Below are 25000 nucleotides of genomic sequence, written 5' to 3' on the forward strand. Positions count from 1 at the left end.
TTTAGGATGAATCAAATTTCTAAGTTAAATAAAAATAATTGGTTGGACAAATTTGGCCCCATGAATGTCGCTCATCAGTACTATCGAAGGGTGGTTTTTTGTTCAGTGTAGAGTTTATTCTAGATCAACGAGGCCGAGAAGCGAAATATCAACTTACACGGCGAAAGATGTTTTTTTGTTCAGTGTAGAGTTTATACCAGATCAACGAGGCCAAGAAGCGAAATATCAACACGGCGAAAGATGTTTTTTTGTTCAGTGTAGAGTTTATACCAGATCAACGAGGCCGAGAAGCGAAATATAAACACGGCGAAAGATGTTTTTTTGTTCAGTGTAGAGTTTATACCAGATCAACGAGGCCGAGAAGCGAAATATCACCACGGCGAAAGATGAAAACGTCACACCGGCGCCTTATCCACAAGCCATTGCGACCGTTTCTTTATATCTTTCTCCTGTCATTTCCTTCTTTCTTTAATTCCTACAGTCTCTATTTTGACAACACTTATTTAATCGTGTACGAGGTATAGTCTAACAAACATTTCTGCATCTCTTGGATTAAAATACTTGAAACGAAGTTATTACTCAATAACAAACAATTAAACTACAAACAAACGAGAGAGAAGAAATGAAAATTGTTAGACGACAGAAAAGCAAAAACAAGCAAAAAACACATCAAAACAACTGAGCGAACTTAACAAACAAAGAGGCGGAACACGTGACCCAAACAACAATCATTTCTGTAGGCAACAATGTTTGTGGCACGAATTAGATACAACCTTTACCTACTTTGCTTAAAATGTTCACGTTTACTCACCGATCCTGATGTTGATAGACGCCTGGTAAAAGGAACCCTTTAGTGTCATGAATACTGGCTATATATGTCATCTGACCTTAACCAACGTAATTTGACACATATGACGCACATGAGATTGCAATAAACGTATATATATATATTTTTTTTAAGTAAGTATTGTTTGTGTATTTCTGTGTTTGTTTGTGTTTTTTGTGTGGAATAATAGTACGTAGGAATGTGTTTACTCGATCTATAGAATCCAAAAGAGGCACATAATTTTGTCTCGATGGACATTGATAGCATACCATTCAGTGTCATTGCAATTTTATGGATGTATTTTTAGTTAAAAAAAACATACATGTTTAGGTATGCATGTCTGTTTTAATGTAGTTCAACTGGTCATGATCCTTTTCTTGTTTGGCGGGTTGGTTCTTGCTACCCCCCCCCCCCCCCCCCCTTCATTATTGTTGTGTAATTGTGTGGTTGCTTGTGAAGGAAATCACGAATAACACTAACAGGCAAAGTTTGATAGTGATATCCTCCACGCTTTTAGAGCGCTAACCAGGGATAATAGAGTGACGTAGTGAAGTGGGGTGCGCGATTTACAAAGTCAACTCTCTCGGTCAGTGAGTTGAATTTACAATCCGTGCACCCCACTTCACTACGTCACTCTATTATCTCTGGTTAGCGATTGTTGTTGTTGTTTTTGTGGTTGCTATTGCTGGCAGTTGTTGCTATAGTATTGTTGTTGCTGTTGTTGCTTTTGCGGTGGTGGCGGTAATGGTGGTGGTGAAGACCTGTTGCATTAGAATGAGGGTCGAACAATAATGTAGGTTTTGTTTTCTTTCGCGAGGCTGTTTTGTTGTTTTCATCGTTGTTTACAATCAATTTGAATGTGTTTATCTATGAACTATATAACAGCTGTGTATATATAGCCTACATAGAGAGAAATGCTTCTTGCACTTGTGCCACAAAACTCAAGATGAAAGGGGGAAGGTGATGGTTTCATCTGTGAGCTATGTTGTTATGTTTCGTCGATATTAAACTCAGACCTAACGGCCATAAATATCGAACGCAGAAGAAGAAGAAGAAACTCAGACCTTCACTGTCTGCTGTGCTCGCTCTTTGGAACGAGTGCGATTATGTGGTGACGGAACAAAATGGATACAATTGTGCGAAAGCGTGGGAAGGTGTTATTTTAGTGGCGATTAATTTCGGTTCACCAAGGTTGTCTGATGTATGTGGGTTTTTTTTTGACATTTAATGTGAATACACAAGTGTGCAAAAACGCGGGCTCTGAACACGTGCCACAAAACTAACCGTGCAAAGAAAGTTTGTCCGAAAATATCCCCTTTTGTTTGTTTGTTTGTTTCGTTGTTTTGCTTGTGGTTTTAAAACTAAAGAGTATATCTGAAGGAAAAAAGATCTAGAGAACAGACAAGACTAAAGTCAAAACACTTACAAAGACACAGATAAACCGAAATAGAGAATACTAACCAAAAAAGCGAACAGGTAAGTGCTGAATAACAAGAACTTAATGAGAAACGATCTAAACAAACAACAAAACTTGACTAAATATAAAAAGGAAGAAATTAATGCTGTCTGAAAGAGAGTAAAATAGATAAACAAAATATTAAGATAAAATGTAAAAGCATTTAATCAGCTTAATACAGAGAGCTTGAAACATGAATAATTTGTTTGGGTAAAAGAGTCATTTTCACTATTGTCTTTTCTTCTTATTAATGTACACATTTCGCTATTTATTTAAGTGGGTTCTATCTTTGTTTTGATGCTAATCGTTTGTTTCTTTGTTTTGTGATAGTGTATGTGAAAAGTTTAGTCGGAACGTCAGGTTCTAATTCAGGAGAACATTTTATTTCAGTCTAAACCTAATTCTGTTTGTTCATTTTGTTGGTTCGTTGATTGGTTAATTTTTTTAAATTTCATTTAATCGTTGTTTGTTTGTTGTTGGTTTGTTTGCTTGTTTGTTGGTAGGTTGGCTGGTCGGTGTTGGTTTGTTTGTTTGTTGGTTGGTTGGTTGTTTGTTGCAATATTCTTTTTTTCACTTTTGTGTATGTGTATATTTTCACTAAAAAAGAGACGTACTATTAGTGTCTGAGCGCTATAGTCTTGAGTATGGCTGTCCCAGCTAAGCTTGCAGTTGCCTACACGCCAGACTCACAGGGAAAGAAAAAGGGACACAATATAAACAAGAAACAAAACAGGAACGACGACGACGACGACGACTACGTACGCTGCTGCTGCTGCTGCTGCAGATGATGATGATGATGATGATGATGATGATGATGATGATGATGATGATGATGATGATGATGATGATGATGATGACGACGACGACGACAATAATGATGACGACGACGACGATGATGATGATGATGATGATGATGATGATGATGATGATGATGATGATGATGATAATGATGATGATGATGATGACGACGACGATGATGACGACGACGACGACAACGACGATGATGATGATGATGATAGTGTGCCCGTCTGTCTGTCAGCCCGTCCCATAGTGTGAGCGCGTGTTCACGCGACATTCGGTTCAATCAGTGTCTGTCACTTTTGTCTTTTCCGTGCGGCAATTGTTAAAACAAGGAACTTAGTCGATAAATATCGACAGGGGGCCGACTAATGGTTTAAATGTGAAATGTGTGTATAATAGTGGGTGTGGGTCTGAAATGAAGTTAGGTAGTAGTTAACATTTGTTTTGAATAATTATTGGTATTTTGACAATGTCGGTAGCATGGAAATGTAAGCATTTGAATGTAAGTCTTAGGTACCATTGTACCCAGGAAGAGAGACGAGAGATAGGAGTAGGTTGCAATAGCATGTGAGGCAACATTATGTCTATGATGGTGTGAAGAAAATTAGTTATGATTTATACTATTATTATTTAGACTTGAGACTGAATAGCAAAAGGCGAAGTGTATGTTTTGTGGTGTGAATTGAAACAAAATGAAAAGTGTAAATATCTGGGAAATTGTGGTTAAAAGACTTCGTTATTTCTTGATTGTTATTTACTATTATATTGAAGTGAATAGCAAAACGCTGTATTTGAAAACAGCATGGGATTTTTGTTTTTTGTTTTTTTGTATCAGGTAATGCCTTAGTTTTTACAAATTGTAGCAAAGTCGATTAACTTTACTATGTACGATGTTTGCTTGCAAATGACAACACAAACGCGAAAAACTTAACTATTTGTAGAGTTCTAAGGCATTGCAGACAAAGCAACTGCAAGAAAGTCAGGTTTTAGCAGTGTGAAAATCCGCTGAAAACGGTCTTATATCCCTTCCGTTGCTTCGTCCGGCCATACATGTAGGCTCTTATGACACTGACCCTGAGCTGACCCTGAGGCACTGAAAAGGTTTTCACGGAAAAATTCTCTCCAAGAACCAAATGGGTTCGGTGCATTTGTCAGTCTGTCACATGTTGAAGGGCCCTATACGGGTTGAAAGAGATAAGGTACTGTCGTGTTTTTTTCCCAAACCTAGTGCACTACCGTTCTCACGAGATAATTTACTTCTGTTTTGTTCCGGGTTTTTTTCCAATTGACACCATGTATGAGAGATGAAACAGAAAAGCCTGTTGTGAAAATGCAAAAATTTGGAGGAAAAAACGAAACAAATCAAAAGTAACTGTTCTCATGACAACGGCAAACAACGACACATGTTCACCGCCCTCAGCTAATTCAAGAAATCACCCCCCTCCTGCTAGGTACACGTGCACTCAAGTTAACCTCTGCTTTGACCTGTGTGCCAAGAGTCAGATGAGAGAGAGAGAAAGCGAGAGCGAGAGAGAGAGAGAGCGAGAGAGACACAAACACACACATAGACATAGACAGACATAGAAAGACAGAAGCGGAGAGACTCAGAGGGAGACACATACAAAGACATACATACAGACAGAGAGAGAGAGAGAGAGAGAGAGAGAGAGAGAGAGAGAGAGAGAGAGAGAGAGAGAGAGAGAGAGAGAGAGAGAGAGAGAGAGAGAGAGAGAGAGAAAAAAAATGTAACTGATCTCGTGAGAACGGTTGAGGCCTTGCAAGGTTTTGACGGCAACAATAATTATTGTAATTCAATCGAGTTTGCGTTTTAATGAAACAGATCCTGTGATTGGTCAGAATGCCCCAACTCATTAAAAATTCCCGGTCACTAATTGTCGATAGTCACTCGCTAAAAAATCCATTAACAACCTGCTGGCGAGGCGCACTGATACAGCCTCAACTAGTCTCGGTTAGCTAAAGGGTCATTTTACAAGTAGGAAATATGGTACCAGCGAAATACCGAGACCATAAGGTATGCGAAGTGATGACGTCGGATACGTGACGTAGGTTGATGCATGAATTCTTTCGGACTACGTCAGTCAATTCCAAAGATCGCTTTTGTGATGAAAAGAATTTGTTTTGAGTTTGCTGTCCAGAAACTCGTCAAAAAAGAAGGGAAAATGTATGTGAAAGAAAACAAAACAGGAGGAGAGTGATACGATAGGAATACAGAGACACATTTCTTGGGACTTGACCCTTGCAGGTAGGTGGACTGAAAGTAGTGTGTGAACAGAACAGAACCAATTCTGTCTGTTTACCATCGCATGAAAGCAGGAAAGAGATCGTCGTCAGATTGAATTACAATAACATTAACACGCTTCCATTTGAAACTTCTCGGTCTTCATCGTGGATTGACGCCCTCCCAAAGTCTAATTGTCGGGCGTCAATCCCCGATGAAGACCTCGAAGTTTCAAAAGGAAGCATGTTAATGTGTAATTGTAGTTCTCTAAGACTTTATTTCTGTTTGATTTGTGATATGTTGGGAAGACATATTTATCAATTGATCAACAAAATAAAACATAATACAAAACGACACAACATTGTTAAAATCATTATTGGCCAACGTTGAACGTTTACGAAGGCCTCAATCTTCCCGCGCCGTAGACCAGATTAATAGGTGCTTGATTTTGGTATTTTGATTTACATAACATTAAACCTTTCTTGGGGTTCATGGTCATGGCAACAGCCATAATAATATTATATCATGTATAATATTACATTATACAACTCCTGTAATGCAACCGAGGGGTGGATTAAATCTAGTTGATTATTTTTAGAAAAGTGAGAAATTAGAACGAACTACTTTGATAATGATTACACCAAAATCACACGTGGATTATTCGAAGTAAGAATAAAGAGGGCTAAAAAATAATCAATACTAGAATTTATTTTTAGAACATGACATCATTTGAAACCCAGACGATTGGACCCTGTTGCGGAAGAATACAACGTTGACTCAAAACTGTAACAACAATGGCTGACGTGTATAAAGTACACGCATACCTCGCCAGGTTTGTTTTTGTGACTAGTCGACAGACGATGCCATTTGCTTTGTGTGTGTTTTTGTTGTTGCTTACTGTACATGACATACATTACGTGTAAAATCCAGTTCTTTAACAGGCAACAAACCTTGCAAATTTCCAGAAGCTGCAATCTGAAGCGACCTATCTCTGATTCTAGCAGACGATCTCTCCAATGTTTAACACAAAATCAGCAAACTCTCCTGTCACATAGAACGTCCATTATATAGTGCAATGTTGAAATGAAGTTACCGGTCTGAAACATTTAGTCGTTTCTTCTGAGACAATCCTTGTTCTCTTATCATCTACAGATTTACCGCTGTCTTCACCTCGCGAATTCACAACAGAAGTCAGACTTTCGAGCATACAATCTACGTAGGCAAGCATGATACGTCATGACGTCATATGATTCCTAGCATATTGACGTAATGCTAAACATCCGGTTATCCCGAGTTTTCTCCGTAATACATGTCCGTGGGTTTTTCAATGTTCGGTTATTTCCGTGGCTTCATGCGGAAAGGGAACCGTCGTCTGCAATCAGTCAACGACATGGACCATTCTGGTCATTGTTGCTGACAAAAACATGATTTTAACACAGAATGTAATGTCAGAATAGCTATATAAACGCTATTGTGTTTTAATCGTAGCAATAGGGTCCGATATTCAGACGAGACAAGTATAATGCCGACGAGTCGGAGACTAAGAATAAAGTAAAACAATAGGGACTATTTGAATGACGCGCATTTGACACTCAGTCTGAGTGATTAGGCTGAAATGAAATTGCCTACAAAATGTCGTCTGCATGACTGCATGTTCGACCCGTGTTGTTCTTTGTATAAATAGCTTAAACAATGACAACTCGTTGATTACTGGAAAATAAACCACTCGTGGGTATTTGCAGCCGCTTGGTAGTTCACTCGTGTGCTCCGCACACTCGTGAATTACCAAGCGACTGCAAATACCCACTCGTGGTTTATTTTCCAGTAATCAACTCGTGGTCATTGTTTAAGCTCTATTTTCAGCATATGTGAATTACATGTCATCATACCCACATTATTCTGATTGATCACAACCAAACCTACTATCAGTGGACACATCCAAATGCAAGCACCTGTTCTTGACAACTTGCCACTGATCTAAAAATATAGATCAGTGCAACTTGCTGGGTCCTTTGCCACAGACACTGTTTGGCCTGTAGGTAAAATGTACAATGTATTTTCTGATTTGTGCACAAAAGCTTTTTTTTTTTTTTAACATAACAATGTTTAATGTCACTGTATGTTTGAAAGACCATGGTCACATTTGTAACACAAATGTTAAATTAGAAAATAAATAACATTTTGGTTCATGATTTTTCCTATACCTGTGCTGAAAATAAGAAATAAAATGTTGGTATATAAGTCACTCAGAAGCAGTGTAGTATGAATAATTTGAGTTTGTTGCGGTTGACCCTGCACATTTAGACCTATGATGATACCTTCGTTTTTGTTGAACAATTTTGCCTTCACCCCTCCCATAGGGTGACGGATTTCACAACTTTCTACTGATGAACAATGTTGCCTTCACGCCTCCCAAAGGGTGACGGATGTCACAACTTCCTGTGTACACAAACTGATGACGTATTTCACAACAAAATGGCGCTGCCCATGGTCACCCTCGAAACTAACCGTATAAATGGGGGCCTCCTGGCCCCCATAATAAATCCCTGGGCATTAACTATACAATCGTTCCAGCACTCTGTCTGTGTCAGCAGCTCCTCCCCCTCCCCCCCCCCCCCCCCCCCCTCCCGTTCCTTTTCACTCCAGACTGCCAGTGCTACAGAAAAAGACAGCCGCCGCGGCCATGTTGCGTCGCTTACGACACTGCGGCACATCAACATGCAAAGGACCAGGTTGTCCCGCCCCCAGCCAGCTATAACCGCGAAGTTCTTGTCTCCCCCCTCTCTCCCCCCCCCCCCCCCTTCACCATCAAGCCTGAATGCTGGCCCTCCCCTCTCTCTCTTCCTATTTCTTCCTCCCTCTCTTTCACTCTCTGTCTCTCTCATCTCTGCCTTCCTCCTCTCTCTCTCTCTCTCTCTCTCTCTCTCTCTCTCTCTCTCTCTCTCTTTATATTCCTCCCTTACCCTCCTCCTCTCTCTATCTCCCTCTCTCTCTCTCTCTCTTGCGCGCGCTTTCTCTGTCTCTGTCTGTCTCTCTCTCTGTCTGTCTGTCTCTCTCTCTCTTAGATTGCCAAAATCACGTCATAAAGGCCACACAACAATCGAATACAGAAGTTTCAAGTATTTTGATGAATCTGCCTTTTTCTTTGACCTTAACCAAACCCCATTTTATAGCGTATTCAATTGCAGTGACGCAGAGGGCGCTTGCAATATTTTTGCACCATATTTTGTGTTCAATAATTGATAAACACGCACCACTACGTCAGCATAGAGTGAAACATCCCCAGCTCCCCCCTTGGTTAACCTCAGACATTATCGAGGCTATGGCGATGCGTGATTATTTTAAAGAGCGCAACATGAAAACAGAGTATAAACTGCAAAAAAATAAAGTTTTGGACACAGTGAGACAAGCAAAGGCAGAATATTTTAATAAACTGATTTCTGAAAAAAAGGATACAGCTACAATCTGGCGAGCAGTGAATGAAATTCTTGATAAATCTATAGGAAGGGATCAACCAATTCTCATTCACAAATATCTCCAAATGATTTCAACAAACACTTCATTTCGCTAGCAGACAACCTAAAATCTTGTCTCAATCAGAATGATTCCCTTGATACGGATGATTGTTTTTGAAAAATTAAAAACATTCTGTGGACAAAAGTTGACTCAAACTGACACGTTTTCTATTCCTCCAATCTCAGTGCACGAGGTAGGAAAACTGGTAGAACAAATGGCGAATAAGAGGTCAATGGGTCCAGACAAGATTCCAGTCAAGTTGCTAAAACTTGCTTTACCTTACATTGTCGATTCCCTAACTTATGTTTATAACCTAAGCATACAACAAAACGTGTTCCCTTCTATTTTAAAGTGTGCAAAGGTATTACCACTTCCAAAAAATAAGGATCTTACAGACCCAAACAACTTTAGACCTATTTCCCTCTTACCTGTTCTATCTAAACCCTTAGAAAAGCACATGCAAAAACACCTACTGGCATATATGGAACAAATGAATCTGTTTCATCCTTTTCAGTCTGGATTCCGCTCTAAGCGGCATTCCTGCCACACCGCCTTTAAAGCTCTTTATGCGAGACTTGGCTGTCAGCAATAAACAAAGCAGAAATAACGGGAGCGTTGTTTTTGGACTTTAAGAAAGCCTTTGACCTAGTAGATCACTCACTTCTACTACAAAAATTAAAGTGCTATTTAAAAGACGACTCCGCCTGTGCCTTTTTTGAATCGTATCTTTCAAAACGGAAACAGTATGTATCCATTAACTGTAAAACTTCGTCAAACGAGTTTGTCAGGAGTGGTGTCCCTCAAGGGTCTGTATTAGGACCTATCTTGTTCTGTATTTATATAAATGATTTACCCCTTCATGTGTCCGATGAAAAAGTTAGATGTGAGTTCTTCGCGGATGACTCTTCTGTTCACACCAGTCAAAAATCTTTGGAATCCGTCAACTCTTCTCTTCAAAAAAGTGTGGATGAAATCACTGAGTGGTGCGTTTCTAATGCAATGATCATTCATCCGATTAAAACAAAGAGTATGGTGATAACCACGAGACAAAAACACCAATTAAGTCCTTTACAATTACAACTGTCAGTTGGTTCAACTCAAGTGCAGCAAGTTAGGGAACATAGATTATTGGGTGTTACCATTGATCAAGAGTTGAAATGGCAAACTCATTTGAGTAATATTTGCAAACTAGTATCAACAAATTTGTACCTGTTATCAAAATTAAGGCATTACGCAGATTCTGCAGCACTCAAAATGTTCTATTACGCCCACATAATGCCTCATATAAACTTCGCATCGACACTTTAGGATAACTGCAGTGATGTTCATTTAAAAAGACTCAATTCCCTGCATCGCCGAGCTGCAAAACTTATTCTGCATGATTTGAATAGGTCCACGGATGAAAAACTAAAGCTCTTGAATTTCCTCCCCTTGAAAGATCAGTTGACGTTAAACAAGGCTGTGTTCATGTATAAAATTCCAAATGACGACTGTCCTAAGTATTTGCAATCACATTTCAAACATGCCACAAAAAGATATGGGTCCCAAAAAATCATCCCTCCTATACCTCGCATAGACCTCTACAAATCGAGCTTTGCCTTCTCGGGAGCGTTTCTCTGGAACTCCTTCCCCCAACAGATAAGAAATGCAACTTCAGTGAAAATGTTTAAGAGACAGTCACGTTCACACATCATTCGTGAATGAAATGTCTTGTTCGATTGTTATTATGTTAAACATTTTGTACTAGTGTTAACGGATGTGTAGCTGATCGGAGCAACTTTATTCCCAAATGAAAGGTATAACTATGTCAATGTAATGTTGTAATTTTTGAGTTCTCCTTATGTAATTCCTTAAATGCACATTGTGTTGCATTCCATACAATGTATTTCTGTATTTTATATGATTGAATTTATATTTTTAATGTGCGTCTGTCTTTATGTGTTGTATAAAGGACAGGTTGGAAGAATAGGCTTTGCCTAAAACCTTTATCCTTTTGTAATAAAGTTCTGAGTCTGAGTCTGAGTCTGAGTCTCTCCTCTCTGCCCCCCCTCTCTCTCTCTCTCTTTATATTCCTTCCTTACCCTCCTCCTATCTTTCTCTCCCCCTCTCTCTCTCGCTTTCTCTCTCTCTCTCACCCCCCCTCTCTCTCTCTCCTCTCTGCCCCTCCCCTCTCTCTCTCTTCCTTTCTCCCTCGCTTTCACTCTCTGTCTCTCATCTCTGCCTTACACCTCTCTCCCTCTCTCTCTCTTTCGCTTTCTCTCTCCCCCTCTCTCTCTCTCTCGCTTTCTCTCCCCCCCCCCTCCCTCTCTCTCTTTTTATATTCCTTTCTTATCCTCCTCTCTCAGTCTCTCTCTCTCTCTCTCTCTCTCTCTCTCTCTCTCTCTCTCTCTCTCTCTCTTCTCTGAGGTCTTCATAAGTTACGCTGCCGGTATTGTAGCTAGCTTTGTTAATTATAATTATTTTATTACTCTGAAATATTGACTGCTGCATGCCTACATAATGCTAAATCTACCTGTCTTGGTAGGCTCACTGTGTGCTTGTTGAATGGCACTTAGTTGTGTGTATATTATTATTAGTACTATATGTGTTCCTCCTTGTGCGTCTGCGTGTGAGTGCGCAAGTGTGATTGCGTAATTAATGTTCCATTCTGTAATTGCTTTATTGATGTTCCATTCATGTATTTTCTATTACTTTTCTCATTTATTATTACTGTATGTTGATGTTTCTATGATTCTAGTCGGGCGCACGCGTGAATATGTGTTTGTGTGAATGTAAAGGGCACATTGTAAGATTAAGCCTATGGCCTAAAATGTCTACCCTATATTGCTATTTCATATGTTACGTGGATTTCCATTGGTCAATTGGGCAAAACTGAGCTCATTGTAAAAGTGATATCAACGACATTTCCGTCGATATCAGTTTTGATATCGACGACCTCATTATTGCTTCCCCACTTCAAAAACAAAAACACCTAAATTTAAAAACAAACAAATATATATGAAAATGTAATGATCCCAGAATTTAGTTGAGCAAGTGACTAAAGACTTTTTGAAAGAAAAGACATTATTAAATACTGAAAAGTACAAGAAAAGAGTGAACAAAAAGAAATAATAATCAGAGGGAGGGATATGGAACAGCCAAACCTGAGACAAATACTTTTGTAATTTCTTTACAGTAAATACAAAATGTCCAGATAATTAGCAATATATCTAACATTGACTGACTGTGTGATGATATCTTCTGCTATTGGTCTGTTTCGACAGTGATATCAAAATCTCGACCTCCGGTCTCGATTTTGATATCACTGTCTCAACAGACCATAGCAGAAGATATCATCACACAGTCCGTCAATATTGGGTATTATGTGAATAAAATGTTCTAAGTCTAAGTCTAAGTCTCTCTCTCTCTCTCTCTCTCTCTCTCTCTCTCTCTCTCTCTCTCTCTCTCTCTCTCTCGCGTTCTTTCTCTCTCTCTCGTTTGCTCTCCCTCACTCCCACCCCCCCTCTCTCTCTCTCTCCCTCGCCTCTCTCTCTCTCTCTTTCTATTCCTTCCCCCCTCTCTTTCACTCTCTGTCTATCATCTCTGCCTTCCTCCTCTCTCTCTCTCTCTCGCTTTATATTCCCTCTCTCCTCCTCCTCTCGGTCTCTCTCTCGCTTTCTCTCTCTCGCGTTTTCTCCCTCCCCCCCTCTCTCTCTCTCTCCTCTCTGCCCTCCTCCTCTCTCTCTTTCTATTCCTTCATTTCTCTCAGTCTCTATTTCTCTCTGACTCTCTCTCTCTCTGCATTCCTCCTCTCTCTTTCTTTCTATTTCTTCCTTTCTTTCTGTTTCTCTTTCTCCGAGTCTCTGTCTCCTCCTCTCCTCCCTTTTTCTCTTCTCCGCTTTCATTTCTCCTTCTTGGGTCTTCTCAGCTTCTCTCTCTCTCTCACTCACTCTCTCTCAGTCGCTTTTTCTACTCGCCCCCCCCCCCCCCCCCCTCTCCCTCTCTCTGGGCTGTCTGTGTCACGGCGACCCTCTACCACTCTACTGCGCCCTTCACTTCATTCATTTCGCGTACTCTGCCGTCTGCGAGGCTTGAACTATACACTATTCACAACATTGCACTGGCTAGCGAGTTGTTTATGAGTGTGTGTGTGTGTGTGTGTGCGTGTGTGTGTGTGTGCGCGTGCGCGCGTGTGTTTGTGTGTGTGTGTGTGTGTGGTGTGTGTGTGTGTGTGTGAGTGTGTGAATGGGTGTGTGTTTTAGACTGAGTAAACGAGACGAGACGAAGGCTCGATCATGCAAAGACAAAAATAGAGGAGGAAATTTTATCGCAATATATGTATAGGTTACAACACGAGTGGTTTTTTATATGGCTTGTATTTCAGTCAAGACCCAGCGGATGAATATCATCGGGAGACACGAGCCTTTGGCGAGTGGCTCTCGATTGATATTCCCGCTGGGTCTTGACTGAAATACAAGCCATATAAAAAACCACGAGTGTTGTAATCTGTATATCCCATTCTACCATCAAACACAAAGTGTAGACTACTAGCGGCACTTTTGCGATCTGTGGAGTGTGAAACAGTGTTTTCAGCGAGACATGGCCTTTTTGCAACCTTAAACTAAGTGACCGTCGCTGAAAAAATAAAACGAATGAGTGCATCTATAAGTACGCGGTAACACTACTTTCAGACCGTTTAAAAGCGTTAAGTAAAGGTTCATAAGTTGCAAGAAAGTAATGAAGTCGTATAGAAATCCATTTAGTTGAAGCGCACAATTCTTTTGCGTTTCAGGTCGGCGGAACGGGGAAACCGGTTTGGCCCCCATTTGGCTTACTCGACTCGATTCAGAATCGATTCCACGTTGTTTTTTTCGAACGCATTATTATACAATTAGTCTTATTGACAGAGAAGCAAATTTTAGGGAACACATATGTAGATTTAACCATTTGCTCCCTATTTGAAATGTATCTACATGATAAACTGTTTTGCGAGTGTGTTTGCATGAACCTAAACTGGTATTGATGCGATGAAAACAGGACCCAAGTCTGTCACCGCCGCTTGATTGCATTTTGAAAGAATATGACTGGATTACGGAAAAATACACACATGTTAAGTTCTTAGATACCTTCATCGCCAATGTGGACTTACTGCAGAGCCAGGCAAAAGAGTAGACTTGCTCGCAAAACACGTGAAACAGCTGATGATAGCGAAGCCCAACCGTGCCAGGTAAGGACGGTCTGACAGATTCTCAAAAGTCGTCTGCTAACGAAGCAAGGGGAGGGTACTCGTGTTTTTGTTTTGGTTCGCTAGCATCTGGTTATCTTGTAAGTTGAATGTTCGTTTTTTCCCACCTGCATTGCTTTCATAATGAAAGAAACGTTTGCTTATTGCATCTCATACATCAGATCAGTTCTGAGATTCATTTTTGCGTGCAACTGATATGGTTTTCTGAGCCGTGCAATACGATTTTGGAACTTCATACAAATGTGTCACATTGTTCGGCGCGAGGTCAAAGGTCGGGAGCAAAGTAGTTCTTCGCCCAAATCGGAATCTGCACTATCATATATTTTTTTGAGTCCATGATGTATTTATTGAGCTATAAAAATACAACATATATACCCATACTGAAGTAACAGAGACAAAGAAGGGAGGTCATGGGATATAGGCCTATATATTATTTAGTGAAAAACAATGTCAGACACTGATGTGTGTGAAATTAATTCAGCAAACGGACCGCTGCCTAATATGGACCGCTGTCTAATATGGACCACTTCCTGTTCTGACAAACTAACGGCGCTAGCGCTTAAAACAATTTCATTCGCTGTATTCATCTTCTTTGGATAACTTGCACATGTCAAAACTGTTGCAGAAACACAAACCTCAAAACCGTTAGGCTTTTTCTTTTTTTTGTTGCCCTTTTGGCTTTCACTCTAAATTTGACGCCTAAAACTGTTAGCACACAAAAACTGCTGACAGCTAAGTCTGTATTTGTTACATGTTAGCAGTGTTGACCCCGAGTTTCTACTGCAAACAAAAAATAACAGCACAATCTCAAAGTACGTGTGTGACCACCTTCAACAAATCGAAGAAAATATAAGCTAAAGGCTATTTTCATTAATTCATTAAGAAGCTTGCTGAAAATAACCCATAACTAGCACTCGAGCTTTCAAAACAATATTACAATATTAATAGTCTTCTTTTCGTGGAAGTTGATAATTTAATTTATTTTCACTGGGTTTTTGATCAGTTTCTTTGGTTTCCTGTTGTGCTTAAAATAATGTTCTCACCAACCCGAAACAGATAAATCGAAAGCATATCTAAATTAGTGTGACTTGCACACTAACTTGTATAATGTTATTTTGAAGTATAGGGGGCTTTTTACAGAGATTAGTGAAGGCCTCTGCATTGGTCCATATTAGGCGCCGATTCACATTTGTGAATTGTTCTGTATTCAATTTTTGCTGAATGTCTTTCAAAGCTAATTCACTCTAATTAGGCCCAAGGTCAACCTGAGAGAGAAGGTCTACCAAACACAAAAGGAAACTTCTTTGCAAGAAAACAAGCTAGTTATCAGCAAGAAACAAAAATTGGTCATTTAAGGCAACCTTCCCCTATCGTTGTGGACATGCTTGCTTATATGACAAGGATGATACCTTAAAGCAACCGTAGCCCCGGTTGAATTTTGACCAAGAAAACAACACAGCAAAGAATCCATCGACAGGAACAACGACTGCAGAAATTGTGTTTTTTTTTCTTTTCAGAACGTGTACGTGTAACGTCATCAATTGCATCTTTTACGTCACACGTTTGCCAGGATCTGCACGTCGTGTGTATGTCGACCACATCTCTTCGACGAGCACGGGTGACGTCATGACTGAAAACCCTGGGGGCTCCGTGCACCTGGATGTGAACAGATTTTGGACATTGTTTATTTCTTATTTACTGCTTGCTATACTCAGCAAGGACGTTTAGTGCACAAAAAGCACATTTGAAATTAATTTCACAAACAACGCCGAACAAACAACCACACAAAGAGAAAGCAACAACAACACCAACAACAAAATAGGGGGGGGGGGGGGGGGACTGTTTTTTTAAATATAAAAAACACACCTGTTGTGGTGTCTTTTTGAACTTTCTTTAACTAGTGACGCCAGATATTTCACTTTCACAGTTCAAGAAGACCGAAGTCAGTCGATGTAAAGCGACGGAGCTGTCTGGAAGTTTGTGGTAGAAGGCATGCACGTGCAGAATACCACATGGCTTGGTGTGTGATACCATGTTTACACTCGATGTTTAAATAATAAAAAAATATAATAACTCGTGTAAAACTTGCATCACACATCAAGCCATGTACGTAGTCGTACAGTACGCGGCAAAAGAAAGGCAACTCATTCGCGCCCATTGTTGCATGTGATTTTTCGTCATTTTCAAATTGTCGTAAAATATCAACCAGATAAGGTAAATCAAAAAGAAAAACAGATTCGTGGAGGATATTTTACTGGCTGTACGATTAGTGCATATTATTCAATCCTTTTGTTGTTTTTTTTACCTTTTCATAAACTATGTTATACAGGGTAGTAGGGTCAAGCGAGTCGTGATTGGAGGCGAACGTGTCACTTCGACACGCTACAAAATTTGTAAAAATGCAAATTTTTTAACCAGTTGTGGAAAAAATCCATCTCTCAACATGATCATTTAATTTATATTATTCGCCAAAGCGAAATACAATCACAAAAATGAACATAAATCATTAAGACGGTGTTAAAAAGGGTTGGCTAGGAAAAGCTCCTTCGCACGTAATCGACGTACACATTTCTTTTAAAACCAGGTGCCATTTGTGGCATCCTTCGTCAGAACAGAACAATATCGTAATGTATTGAATTCCTCTCTTGCACTCAGTAACCATTTTCTATTTAGATAGACAAAACTGTGCTCTAAAAATAGGCCTACCTCTTTTTTGTTTTTTTACTAAATGTTTTTACTTTGACCGGGAATCGAGACGAGTGTGGTACCTGGTGGTGGTTGTGGTGTGCGTGTGTGAGTGTGTATACGTATCAATACAATACACAACTTGTAATTAAAATATATTAGTCCATTACCCTGTTTCTTCCCACATGATCGTCGTATTTTTCTCGTTTTGCCCCAGTTAACTTAGGCTCGCGGGTGAAATATCGGTGAATATTTTTAAATCCAACAAAACTTAGTGTGTAAGCAATACATATCGTACGTATCGATTCTCTTCTGGGCAGCTCTTATTCTTTGGTCTTCATGTGTGAGTGTAGGTGTCGTGTGTGTAGGTGTGAGTGTAGTAGGTGTGTGTGTGTGTGTGTGTGTGTGTGTGTGTGTGTGTTTGTGAGTGTGTGTTTTTGGAGTGTAGGTGTGTGTGTGATTGTGTGTGTGTGTGTGGTTGTGTGTGTTTGTGAGTGTGTGAGTGTGTCCGTTTTGCTTTTGTACATCGCCTTGAGCTCTAGCGAGAAGGGGAGATTAAGGTGTTCATTACTATTATTATTATTAGCGGTGTTTTAAGTGTAAGCGGTGTAGATTTTCCATTATTGGTAGACCGTATCACACACTACGTTCATGTCAATACATATTAAGAAAAGCTTATACCATTTTGTTTTAAAAGCTTTTTAGTTTGTTATGTGAGTAAACCTTGAGTGTAGGGCGCTGGGTCAATCTCGAGCAGTGAATCCAGTAACTCGGCCAAATGTCTGTAAAACACACACACACACACACACACACACACACACGCACACACACAAGAAATACACCAACACGATGACTGCGTGACGTCACAAGCATTTTTCTGCCATTTTGTTCTTTATTCCTACAGAAAGAGGCTTTACATTGCGAGAAAGACAGAGAGAGCGAAGTAGAAAAAAAAGTACAGAAAATAAATCTTGATTTGCCTTATGAAATCCTTTGAAATCAGGCCTGGGTATACGCTAACACTCCTATATTCTCTTCGGGACTTTGCATGGCTTTTTGTTTTAGTTTTTGTCTAATATGCAAAGAGTATAAACCAGTGCAAGTTTGACAACTCTGTCCAGTGTTTCTAACATCAAGCAAAGACAACACCAGATGCTGCATTCCAGTGACATACCCTCCCCACTCCTTTTATCTCATACAAATTTAGACACCCCCCCCCCACCCCCGCGTTATTTGACACCTGCCTCCACCCCTAATTAATTAAAGAGGAAAATTGATACGGTCTTACACCTCCACACAGGTGGACCCGTTTTCTTTCTATATATGTATCGTTGCTTTCTTCATTTGTTTCCATCATTCTCGCCCCCCCCCCCCCCCCCACCTATACTGTTACAATCTGGGGGGGGGGGGGGGGAAGAGAGAATTGAATTGAACTTTATTTAACAAGGATTAAGATTTAAGGCTACGCCTTTTCTTACAATCTGTCCTTGGGACGCATAGACACACGATGATAAAATTGAAAAATTAAAAATTAAAAAGTTAAAAAGTTTAAAAAGAGAGAGAGAGAGAGAGTGGATGGTACGCAACGTCAACATGATCAGAGGAGGAAGAAATGTGTCATCTACTCCATTATTCACCCCCACCCCACCCCACCCCACCTTAACAGTCTAACCGGCTCGCGTTCCTGAAGGTTCCCGTCGTTTCAATGTAGGCCCCAAGAAAAGAAAATGAAGACCCTACACCTTCATTAAAACAAGCATTTTATGTTTTTGTAGTCACCAGAAAAGGTACAGGCAATTGTGAGTAAGAAGATAATAAAACCCTTCCGACTAATCTTTCAATACGGTGTTCACCAACGTTCTACATTTCTTTATTTGGTGTTTAACGTCGTTTTCAACCACGAAGGTTATATCGCGACGGGGAAAGGGGGGAGATGGGATAGAGCCACTTGTTAATTGTTTCTTGTTCACAAAAGCACTAATCAAAAAATTGCTCCAGGGGCTTGCAACGTAGTACAATATATGACCTTACTGGGAGAATGCAAGTTTCCAGTACAAAGGACTTAACATTTCTTACATACTGCTTGACTAAAATCTTTACAAACATTGACTATATTCTATACAAGAAACACTTAACAAGGGTAAAAGGAAAAACAGAATCCCTTAGTCGCCTCTTACGACATGCTGGGGAGCATCGGGTAAATTCTTCCCCCTAACCCGCGGGGGGGAACGTTCTACATCGGATACACTAAATATAGAGGAAGTCCTGGGCAGCATACATCTGGATGTTGTTTTACTTGGTCAAGAAATGTCCTGCTTTTTACTAACAAAATGACTAAATGTCTTTTGAAACAATTTTACAGCATGTGGACATGGAACCACAAAATGAAAGAAAACGGAAAAAAACATCAAACAAAAAGAAAAGCAGAAACAAAAAAGAGACAAGGAATAACATGATTTGTAAAGCACGATGTAGCAAAAAAGAACAATGAAAAATACCTATTTGGCAACAAGATCTGATACAAGCACTCTTTTTTTGAAAACACAACGGTCACAGCTCTCACATGGGGGCACATATAATCATAAATCCACTATATTATAAAATATACAAATGTCATGTTGATAAAGTACATCTCTGTCTCTCTCGCGCTCTCCCACTCGCTCCCTTGTTGTACATATTTGTCACTCCCAAAAGTCCTACTTACTATTCAAGGGGGTTTATCACTCCCCAGAGTCACAGGTCACTACTTTTCTCTCCCCCACCCCTCAAATCTCTTCTCGATTAGCAAAAGTGACTCACACAATCCACCAAAAGTGAATAGTCTGCATACACCACATGCCATATTTGGCGAAGCACTCTCTCTCTCTCTCTCGCGCTCTGACACACACACACACACACACACACACACACGGAATAATAATTATCAAAAAACAAAAGCCAGTCAGACACACACAATAACAGGTTGTTGTTATAACCACCTTATCAGTGATACCGATATGAACACAATATTTTGTCCTTTTTTTCTATAAACACGAAAGACAACTCTTTCGTGACACAAACCACAAGTTTTCCCTTTCTCCGCTTCGAGCTTAAACACACAAACACAGACACATACACACAGACTCGTACACAGACACACACACAAACACGTGCATCTCGGTCGTTATCTAGTTTCACTTTCACCAAACTTCACAAATGAGTCATCTCTCCTGGAAGTAATTGTCTCTTGATACAGAATAAAGCTCGCACCATTGATAACCACAATCGTGATTTCTGCATGTCGGGAAGCCCCGTGTCTGGCTTATGCGCTATGTTTTTCTTCTTCTTTCCATTGTTCTGGTGACAATGACAGCGTTTCTTCTTTGTGGATCAACAGCTGTGTTTGAATGACTTTTCTCCAGGTAATCAGCAAAGATTTTGATTCGGCTGTTTTTTAGTTTTGTTTTAGTCTTGGGATTTTCATCAAAGAAACCTTGTTCATACTTATGAGCTAAGTCTCGACAGACACATGAAAAAAAAAAATGAAAAAAAAAGCAACCCCCCCCCCCCCCCTCAAAAAAAAAAAAATAAGCACACATATTTCTCAACATGTCTATGATTTTACCTTTTGACAGAAGATTGCACTTGCTGACTTTCAGAGTTCTTTTATTTTCATCTTTCGTCGTGTCTCCTTTTCCTTCTTTTTAAAAAAAAGTTCACGTTTTAGATCACTTACAAAATACCCGCAGGAAAACTCACCTTCGAGAGTGATCTAAAATAACAATCTTTACACTTGGAAAAAAAGAAGAAGCTTTAAGCTGAATGTCAAGCATTGTAAACCTACACTAGCGTTCACTGCCGATCTAACCTAATTTTGAAACACTAAAACAGAAATGCAAGATCTCACAATTAAAAACAAGTCGCGTAAGGCAAAAATACAATATTTAGTCAAGTAGCTGTCGAACTCACAGAATGAAACTGAACGCAATGCCATTTTTCAGCAAGACCGTATACTCGTAGCATCGTCAGTCCACCGCTCATGGCAAAGGCAGTGAAATTGACAAGAAGAGCGGGGTAGTAGTTGCGCTAAGAAGGATAGCACGCTTTTCTGTACCTCTCTTTGTTTTAACTTTCTGAGCGTGTTTTTAATCCAAACATATCATATCTATATGTTTTTGGAATCAGGAACCGACAAGGAATAAGATGAAAGTGTTTTTAAATTGATTTGGACAATTTAATTTTGATAATAATTTTTATATATTTAATTTTCAGAGCTTGTTTTTAATCCGAATATAACATATTTATATGTTTTTGGAATCAGCAAATGATGGAGAATAAGATAAACGTAAATTTGGATCGTTTTATAAATTTTTATTTTTGTTTACAATTTTCAGATTTTTAATGACCAAAGTCATTAATTAATTTTTAAGCCACCAAGCTGAAATGCAATACCGAAGTCCGGGCTTCGTCGAAGATTACTTGACCAAAATTTCAACCAATTTGGTTGAAAAATGAGGGCGTGACAGTGCCGCCTCAACTTTCACGAAAAGCCGGATATGACGTCATCAAAGACATTTATCAAAAAAATGAAAAAAACGTTCGGGGATATCATACCCAGGAACTCTCATGTCAAATTTCATAAAGATCGGTCCAGTAGTTTGGTCTGAATCGCTCTACACGCACGCACGCACACACATACACCACGACCCTCGTTTCGATTCCCCCTCGATGTTAAAATATTTAGTCAAAACTTGACTAAATATAAAAAAAGACTCAGAGAGGATTCAAACTTCTTTCAATGACACTGAACAATATTGAATTACAAAAACAAAACATCAGTTCATTTATATAAATATGTTTATATAAATCAGCTTTAAGTTTAAAATGTTGTGGCCTATGCATAACTCTTGTGTTGCTATTTAAAAACAAAAACTCGTACTCAGTTCGTATTACTCATTGTTCCGAGGTACGTTTTAACAACGCTCAAAATATCAATGAAGACAAAAAAACTTTGATTTTCTAGGTAAGCCTCAACACATTTTCCCCATCGACACTTTCTTTCTTTCTTTCTTTATTTGGTGTTTAACGTCGTTTTCAACCATTAGAGGTTATATCGCGACGGGGAATGGGGGGAGATGGGATAGAGCCACTTGTCAATTGTTTCTTGTTCACAAAAGCACTAATCAAAAAATTGCTCCAGGGGCTTGCAACGTAGTACAATATATTACCTTACTGGGAGAATGCAAGTTTCCAGTACAAAGGACTTAACATTTCTTACATACTGCTTGACTAAAATCTGTACAAAAATTGACTATATTCTATACAAGAAACACTTAACAAGGGTAAAAGGAGAAACAGAATCCGTTAGTCACCTCTTACGACATGCTGTGGAGCATCGGGTAAATTCTTCCCCCTAACCCCGGGGGGTCCATCGACACTAACATGCTCTGTTGTAAAAATCAGCATAATTAATGTATAGTTCCTTGCACGTTAGTACAGCTCACACGGTCTGCTGACCCAGACGTATTCCCTCTCATTTCAACACACACACATACACACACGCGCACGCACGCACGCACACACACACCACATGCCATTTTTGTTTTAACACTGAGAATCCGAACACTGTGTCAGTTACTGGTCTTTCCGCTCGTCTCTACTTGCACGCACGCATGACAGACTTTTCATCTGCAGTCGTCGAGAAAGATTTGTAAAAATCACACACACGCACATATACTTTAAAAACAAAAATCAAACAAGCAAACAACTGCACGGAAAACAAAATGTACACGCACAGAAATCATGACAAAATAAAAGACACAAAAAAGCTGACAATTTGTTTTCTACAAGAGTAAATGTTCAGCTGAATCTGTCCTCTCTTTCTTTTTACTTCAATTTTTTGTCTTTCACATATTGTACACCTCCGTATGCATGACACGAGGAAAAAAATGGGGGGCAGCATCATCACAGTAAGTTGTCAGTCGAGACATGATACTATGTCTGGACTTTTTCACATTAAAATGTTTACAAAGACACAGCTTCTCCTCTCCACGATAAAGTCAAAGGTCTCGTACGCACGTGCGTACGTACGTACACATACGCAAACATACATGCGCAAAAGCACATGCCCACCAACACACATACACACACACACACACACACATCTCACAGCGTCACAATGACGTCATATTTCACACTCTGAATCTTTGTCACAACTCTTAACACAAAAGAAGCTCAACAAATGTTTAGAAATTTCTCTGTATGAGATAATAAAGTATTCGTATTCGTATTCGTATTCGTAAGATGGACGATAAGGGAAAGTGAGCGGATTCTATGTCTAGTCTATCGCTTATTATTCGCCTCAGAATCGGCGCTCATCCTCCTGTTGATTCTCATTTTGTTTCGTAGTGGTTTTTTTTTATTTTTTACCCACGTCAAGATGCTGTACGTTTTAGGCAAGTTACGCTGGTTCTATGGAATTCTACTGCCTTGGTTGTCTTGGTTGATTGGCATGGAGGAAAGTTCCACCCGAGAAGAACAACAGAAAAACAGGAGTGAAATCTGTGCGGGAGTGTTCACAGCACCTTCTTTCCGGTGTCCAGGCTTTTACACATGAAAAGAGCACCCTTCCCTAGGGAAATAAGAGCACCCTTCCCATGGGAAACTGCAGTTGGCATCATCAACCTGGCTACTGTCCGTGCACAGGTGGGTTTTTTTCTTTCTGGGGGAGCTGAATCACTTTCACAAAATGACATAGGTGCCAGTTACGAAATTAATTCGACAACAGCTTCCACTCTGACCAGAAAGCAACCAGGCTATATAATTATATTTATATTGGTAATGGTAGCTGGGATTTGGCCAAGAGGAAAGCAGGCTCTTATCCTATGTAAAACCCTGGACAGATTTGTGATGGTCAAAGTAAGCAGTTTACTCGGAGAAGAGGTGATCTTTAAGTTTGATCGCTCTTTTAGAATATTTGCTTTGAAAAACAAAAACACCGGGGGGGGAAAAGATACTAACATTGTCTTCGTAAAATATTAACTCGTACCCGAAGCTGCGCACTATTGTGTAGCTGTAATAAAACACTTTCGAGAGATGGGCCAATAGATTCACTGCTCAGTGGGCAGTAATATTGTTGATACCATAACCATCAAAACTAAATTAACAAAACTGTGTTTGAAGCTACAACGCGACCATCTCTGAATAAACTATTTGTTAGGTAGGAGGGAATTCAGCAGACAGACATTTCATGTTTTACTCTTCAAAATACCAGGTAATTTCATAACACTGACAAAAATATTGTTACCTTACACAAAGCATGAACGCAAACCTGTGTAAATTTCGTCGCTTGTTTACATTTGTAGGGCATGTTATACTTCTCATCTGTTTTTTTTTCTTCTTCTGACAGATCACAGCAATAGCAAATCATTGTGATTTGAGCTCTCTCTCTCTCTTTACGTCCACTCGCTCGCTCACGCTTTCTTTTTAACTCACAAACTCATTCTTTCTCTCAAAACTACACACATGCGTGGTATCCAGCATATTCGTCAACACGGCATACTGCATCAATATAAAATAAAATAAAAAATAAAAAAAAGACAACTCTTTTACACACAGACGCTGGTACGTCTGACATTCATTGCCAATACTACACAGAAAACTGTTAAAACACATACACACCACAGAAAGAAGAATCCCATCAGAGGGACTATTATGTGTCAGAAATTCCCTGACTGTAAATTCCAAATTGACTAGGGGTGGTGTGCACGACAGAGTGCTCAAGTGGGTTGAAACCAAGCATTGGCTCGGATTGGTTGAAATCTCCCACAAATCTCAATTTCAACCAATCCGACCAAGCCTTGGGTCCCACCTAGTTGGGCATTTTCTCGTAAACAACACCCCATACCTCCAACCGCTGTCACACAGTGTTTTGAACAACACAACAATGGGAAGGCCGACAGCGATGGACAAGTAATGAAAGACAGAAAAACAAGACTCGCTTCTTTCATTTTCTCTTCGTAATTTCCCCCTTTTCTTTCTCTCGTTCTCTCGCACCGAAGTATGCCATTCGTTAAAAGTAGGTTTACTTGTCGCAGCGACAGCAAGGGTGATTTCGGCCATAAAAAGACATACATTTTCCCCACGTTTGGAGCTAGTCATTGTATGGTCCATGGGAAAGTCGGCATTTTGTTTCCAACTTTTGTCTCGGTAGAGATATTTTTTAACAGGTAACAAGAGGTATATAGTTTGTGTTTACTGTTGAGTTTCCTCTCT

At 39.7% G+C, this 25000-nt stretch overlaps 1 protein-coding gene across 2 annotated transcripts in view; it reads right to left on the reverse strand.

The window, feature by feature from the left end:
- LOC138964636 (uncharacterized) overlaps positions 1-25000 on the reverse strand; it is a 546641-nt gene that overhangs the window by 518197 nt on the left and 3444 nt on the right. For both annotated transcript variants that reach the window (XM_070336652.1, XM_070336646.1), the window contains exon 1: positions 21781-25000. This exon is cut by the window's right edge and continues 3444 nt beyond it. The gene's annotated coding sequence lies outside the window, so the exon portion shown is untranslated. The remainder of the gene's footprint in view (positions 1-21780) is intronic.

Source organism: Littorina saxatilis, linkage group LG1 (genome assembly GCF_037325665.1).
Source record: "Littorina saxatilis isolate snail1 linkage group LG1, US_GU_Lsax_2.0, whole genome shotgun sequence".
In the NCBI taxonomy this organism is placed as follows: domain Eukaryota; kingdom Metazoa; phylum Mollusca; class Gastropoda; order Littorinimorpha; family Littorinidae; genus Littorina; species Littorina saxatilis.